Source organism: Heterodontus francisci, unplaced genomic scaffold, assembly GCF_036365525.1.
Source record: "Heterodontus francisci isolate sHetFra1 unplaced genomic scaffold, sHetFra1.hap1 HAP1_SCAFFOLD_53, whole genome shotgun sequence".
Classification (NCBI taxonomy): Eukaryota; Metazoa; Chordata; class Chondrichthyes; order Heterodontiformes; family Heterodontidae; genus Heterodontus; species Heterodontus francisci.
The window spans coordinates 5,111,993-5,119,244 of NW_027141851.1; positions in this window are offsets into that span (position 1 = coordinate 5,111,993).

Sequence of the window (7,252 nt, forward strand, 5' to 3'; positions counted from 1 at the left end):
ACCCCATACACACCAGGCAGGATCCTGATCCACTGTGAAACCCCCATACACACCTGGCAGGATGCTGATACACTCTGAAACCCCGTACACACCTGGCAGGATCCTGATGCACTGTGAATCCCCATACACACCTGGCAGGATCCTGATCCACTTTGAATCCCCCATACACACCCGGCAGAATCCTGATACACTGTGAAACCCCACACACACCTGGCAGGAAACAGGTGCACTGTGAAACCCCATACACACGTGGCAGGATCCTGATGCACTGTGAAACCCCATACACACCTGGAAGGATCCTGATACACAGTGAAACCCCATACACACGTGGCAGGATCCTGATCCACTGTGAAACCCCATACACACCTGGCAGGATCCTGATCCACTGTGAAACCCCCATACACACCTGGCAGGATCCTGATACACTGTGAAACCCCATACACACCTGGCAGGACCCTGATGCACTGTGAAACCCCATACACACCTGGCAGGATCCTGATGCTCTGTGAAACCCCATACAAACCTGGCAGGATCCTGATGCTCTGTGAAACCCCCATACACACCTGGCAGGCTACAGATAAACTGTGAAACCCCCATACTCACCTGGCAGGATCCTGATATATTGTGAAAACCCCGTACGCACCTGGCAGGATCCTGATGCTCTGCGAAACCCCGTGCACACCTGGCAGGATCCTGATATATTGTGAAAACCCCGTACACACGTGGCAGGATCCTGATCCTCTGTGAAACCCCATACACACCTGGCAGGATACTGATGAACTGTGAAACCCCCGTACACACCTGGCAGGATCCTGATACACTGTGAAGACCCCATATGCACCTGGCAGGTTCCTGATACACAGTGCAACCCCATTCACATCTGGCAGGATCCTAATACACTGTGAAACCCCATACACACGTGGCAGGATCCTGATGCACTGTGAAACCCCAAACAGACCTGGCAGGATCCAGATCCACTGTGAAACCCCCATACACACCTGGCAGGATCCAGATAAACTGTGAAATCTCCATACTCACCTGGCAGCATCCTGATACATTGTGAAATCCCCGTACACACCCGGCAGGATCCTGATGCACAGTGCAACCCCATTCACATCTGGCAGGATCCTGATACACTGTGAAACCCCATACACACCTGGAAGGATCCTGATACACTGTGAAACTCCATACACACGTGGCAGGATCCTGATGCACTGTGAAACCCCATACACAACTGGCAGGATCCTGATCCACTGTGAAACACCCATACACACCTGGAAGGATCCTGATACACTGTGAAAACCCCATACACACGTGGCAGGATCCTGATACACTGTGATAGCCCATACACACGTGGCAGGATCCTGATACACTGTGAAACCCCATACACACCAGGCAGGATCCTGATCCACTGTGAAACCCCCATACACACCTGGCAGGATGCTGATACACTCTGAAACCCCGTACACCCCTGGCAGGATCCAGATGCACTGTGAATCCCCATACACACCTGGCAGGATCCTGATCCACTTTGAATCCCCCATACACACCCGGCAGAATCCTGATACACTGTGAAACCCCACACACACCTGGCAGGAAACAGGTGCACTGTGAAACCCCATACACACGTGGCAGGATCCTGATACACTGTGAAACTCCATACACACGTGGCAGGATCCTGATGCACTGTGAAACCCCATACACAACTGGCAGGATCCTGATCCACTGTGAAACACCCATACACACCTGGAAGGATCCTGATACACTGTGAAAACCCCATACACACGTGGCAGGATCCTGATACACTGTGATAGCCCATACACACGTGGCAGGATCCTGATGCACTGTGAAACCCCATACACACCAGGCAGGATCCTGATCCACTGTGAAACCCCCATACACACCTGGCAGGATGCTGATACACTCTGAAACCCCGTACACACCTGGCAGGATCCTGATCCACTGTGAAACCCCCATACACACCAGGCAGGATCCTGATCCACTGTGAAACCCCCATACACACCTGGCAGGATGCTGATACACTCTGAAACCCCGTACACACCTGGCAGGATCCTGATACACTGTGAAAACCCCATACACACGTGGCAGGATCCTGATACACTGTGAAACCCCATACACACCTGGCAGGACCCTGATGCACTGTGAAACCCCATACACACCTGGCAGGATCCTGATGCTCTGTGAAACCCCATACAAACCTGGCAGGATCCTGATGCTCTGTGAAACCCCCATACACACCTGGCAGGCTACAGATAAACTGTGAAACCCCCATACTCACCTGGCAGGATCCTGATATATTGTGAAAACCCCGTACGCACCTGGCAGGATCCTGATGCTCTGCGAAACCCCGTGCACACCTGGCAGGATCCTGATATATTGTGAAAACCCCGTACACACGTGGCAGGATCCTGATCCTCTGTGAAACCCCATACACACCTGGCAGGATACTGATGAACTGTGAAACCCCCGTACACACCTGGCAGGATCCTGATACACTGTGAAGACCCCATATGCACCTGGCAGGTTCCTGATACACAGTGCAACCCCATTCACATCTGGCAGGATCCTAATACACTGTGAAACCCCATACACACGTGGCAGGATCCTGATGCACTGTGAAACCCCAAACAGACCTGGCAGGATCCAGATCCACTGTGAAACCCCCATACACACCTGGCAGGATCCAGATAAACTGTGAAATCCCCATACTCACCTGGCAGCATCCTGATACATTGTGAAATCCCCGTACACACCCGGCAGGATCCTGATGCACAGTGCAACCCCATTCACATCTGGCAGGATCCTGATACACTGTGAAACCCCATACACACCTGGAAGGATCCTGATACACTGTGAAACTCCATACACACGTGGCAGGATCCTGATGCACTGTGAAACCCCATACACAACTGGCAGGATCCTGATCCACTGTGAAACACCCATACACACCTGGAAGGATCCTGATACACTGTGAAAACCCCATACACACGTGGCAGGATCCTGATACACTGTGATAGCCCATACACACGTGGCAGGATCCTGATACACTGTGAAACCCCATACACACCAGGCAGGATCCTGATCCACTGTGAAACCCCCATACACACCTGGCAGGATGCTGATACACTCTGAAACCCCGTACACGCCTGGCAGGATCCTGATGCACTGTGAATCCCCATACACACCTGGCAGGATCCTGATCCACTTTGAATCCCCCATACACACCCGGCAGAATCCTGATACACTGTGAAACCCCACACACACCTGGCAGGAAACAGGTGCACTGTGAAACCCCATACACACGTGGCAGGATCCTGATACACTGTGAAACTCCATACACACGTGGCAGGATCCTGATGCACTGTGAAACCCCATACACAACTGGCAGGATCCTGATCCACTGTGAAACACCCATACACACCTGGAAGGATCCTGATACACTGTGAAAACCCCATACACACGTGACAGGATCCTGATACACTGTGATAGCCCATACACACGTGGCAGGATCCTGATACACTGTGAAACCCCATACACACCAGGCAGGATCCTGATCCACTGTGAAACCCCCATACACACCTGGCAGGATGCTGATACACTCTGAAACCCCGTACACACCTGGCAGGATCCTGATCCACTGTGAAACCCCCATACACACCAGGCAGGATCCTGATCCACTGTGAAACCCCCATACACACCTGGCAGGATGCTGATACACTCTGAAACCCCGTACACACCTGGCAGGATCCTGATGCACAGTGCAACCCCATTCACATCTGGCAGGATCCTGATACACTGTGAAACCCCATACACACCAGGCAGGATCCTGATCCACTGTGAAACCCCCATACACACCTGGCAGGATGCTGATACACTCTGAAACCCCGTACACACCTGGCAGGATCCTGATGCACTGTGAATCCCCATACACACCTGGCAGGATCCTGATCCACTTTGAATCCCCCATACACACCCGGCAGAATCCTGATACACTGTGAAACCCCACACACACCTGGCAGGAAACAGGTGCACTGTGAAACCCCCATACACACCTGGCAGGATCCTGATACACTGTGAAACCCCATACACACCTGGCAGGATCCTGATGCACTGTGAAACCCCATACACACCTGGCAGGATCCTGATGCTCTGTGAAACCCCATACACACCTGGCAGGATCCTGACCCACTGTGAAACCCCATACACACCAGGCAGGATCCCGATACACTGTGAAACCCCAGATACACCTGGCAGGATCCTGATACACTGTGAAAATCCCATTCACATCCGGCAGGATCCTGATATACTGTGAAAGCATAGACACACCTGGCAGTATCCTGATCCACTGTGAAACCCCCATACACACCTGGAAGGATCCTGATACACTGTGAAACCCCAGACACATCTGGCAGGATCCTGGTGCACTGTTAAAACCACGTAAACACCTTGCAGATCCTGATACACTGTGAAAACCCCATACACACCTCTCAGGATCCTGGTCCACTGTGAAACTCCGTACAAACATGGCAGATCCTGATACTCTGTGAAAGCCACATACACACCTGGCTGGATCATGATACACTGTGAAACTCCATGCACACCTGGCAGATCCTGATACACTGTGAAAACCCCAGACACACCTGGCAGGATCCTGATAAACTGTGAAATCCCATACACACCTGGCAGGATCCTGCTCCACTGTGAAAACCCCAGACACACCTGGCAGGATCCTGATAAACTGTGAAACCCCCATACAATCATGACAGGATCCTGATAAACTGTGAAACCCCCATACACACCTGGCAAGATCCTGATAAATGGTGAAACTCCAATACACACCTGGCAGGATCCTGATATACTGTGAAAACCCCGTACACACCTGTCAGGATCCTGATCCTATGTGAAACCCTGTACACACCTGGCAGGATCCTGAGATATTGTGAAAACCCCGTACACACATGCAGGATCCTGATCCTCTGTGAAACCCCGTACACACCTGGCAGGATCCTTTTCCACTGTGAAAACCCCATATGCACCTGGCAGGATCCTGATGAACTGTGAAACCCCCATACACACCAGGCAGGAACCTGATAATCTGTGAAACCCCCGTACACACCTGGCAGGATACTGATGAACTGTGAAACCCCCGTACACACCTGGCAGGATCCTGATACACTGTGAAGACCCCATATGCACCTGGCAGGTTCCTGATGCACAGTGCAACCCCATTCACATCTGGCAGGATCCTAATACACTGTGAAACCCCATACACACGTGGCAGGATCCAGATCCACTGTGAAACCCCCATACACACCTGGCAGGATCCAGATAAACTGTGAAATCCCCATACTCACCTGGCAGCATCCTGATACATTGTGAAATCCCCGTACACACCCGGCAGGATCCTGATGCACAGTGCAACCCCATTCACATCTGGCAGGATCCTGATACACTGTGAAACCCCATACACACCTGGAAGGATCCTGATACACTGTGAAACTCCATACACACGTGGCAGGATCCTGATGCACTGTGAAACCCCATACACAACTGGCAGGATCCTGATCCACTGTGAAACACCCATACACACCTGGAAGGATCCTGATACACTGTGAAAACCCCATACACACGTGGCAGGATCCTGATACACTGTGATAGCCCATACACACGTGGCAGGATCCTGATACACTGTGAAACCCCATACACACCAGGCAGGATCCTGATCCACTGTGAAACCCCCATACACACCTGGCAGGATGCTGATACACTCTGAAACCCCGTACACACCTGGCAGGATCCTGATGCACTGTGAATCCCCATACACACCTGGCAGGATCCTGATCCACTTTGAATCCCCCATACACACCCGGCAGAATCCTGATACACTGTGAAACCCCACACACACCTGGCAGGAAACAGGTGCACTGTGAAACCCCATACACACGTGGCAGGATCCTGATGCACTGTGAAACCCCATACACACCTGGAAGGATCCTGATACACAGTGAAACCCCATACACACGTGGCAGGATCCTGATCCACTGTGAAACCCCATACACACCTGGCAGGATCCTGATCCACTGTGAAACCCCCATACACACCTGGCAGGATCCTGATACACTGTGAAACCCCATACACACCTGGCAGGACCCTGATGCACTGTGAAACCCCATACACACCTGGCAGGATCCTGATGCTCTGTGAAACCCCATAAAAACCTGGCAGGATCCTGATGCTCTGTGAAACCCCCATACACACCTGGCAGGCTACAGATAAACTGTGAAACCCCCATACTCACCTAGCAGGATCCTGATATATTGTGAAAACCCCGTACGCACCTGGCAGGATCCTGATGCTCTGCGAAACCCCGTGCACACCTGGCAGGATCCTGATATATTGTGAAAACCCCGTACACACGTGGCAGGATCCTGATCCTCTGTGAAACCCCATACACACCTGGCAGGATACTGATGAACTGTGAAACACCCGTACACACCTGGCAGGATCCTGATACACTGTGAAGACCCCATATGCACCTGGCAGGTTCCTGATACACAGTGCAACCCCATTCACATCTGGCAGGATCCTAATACACTGTGAAACCCCATACACACGTGGCAGGATCCTGATGCACTGTGAAACCCCAAACAGACCTGGCAGGATCCAGATCCACTGTGAAACCCCCATACACACCTGGCAGGATCCAGATAAACTGTGAAATCCCCATACTCACCTGGCAGCATCCTGATACATTGTGAAATCCCCGTACACACCCGGCAGGATCCTGATGCACAGTGCAACCCCATTCACATCTGGCAGGATCCTGATACACTGTGAAACCCCATACACACCTGGAAGGATCCTGATACACTGTGAAACTCCATACACACGTGGCAGGATCCTGATGCACTGTGAAACCCCATACACAACTGGCAGGATCCTGATCCACTGTGAAACACCCATACACACCTGGAAGGATCCTGATACACTGTGAAAACCCCATACACACGTGGCAGGATCCTGATACACTGTGATAGCCCATACACACGTGGCAGGATCCTGATACACTGTGAAACCCCATACACACCAGGCAGGATCCTGATCCACTGTGAAACCCCCATACACACCTGGCAGGATGCTGATACACTCTGAAACCCCGTACACACCTGGCAGGATCCTGATGCACTGTGAATCCCCATACACACCTGGCAGGATCCTGATCCACTTTGAA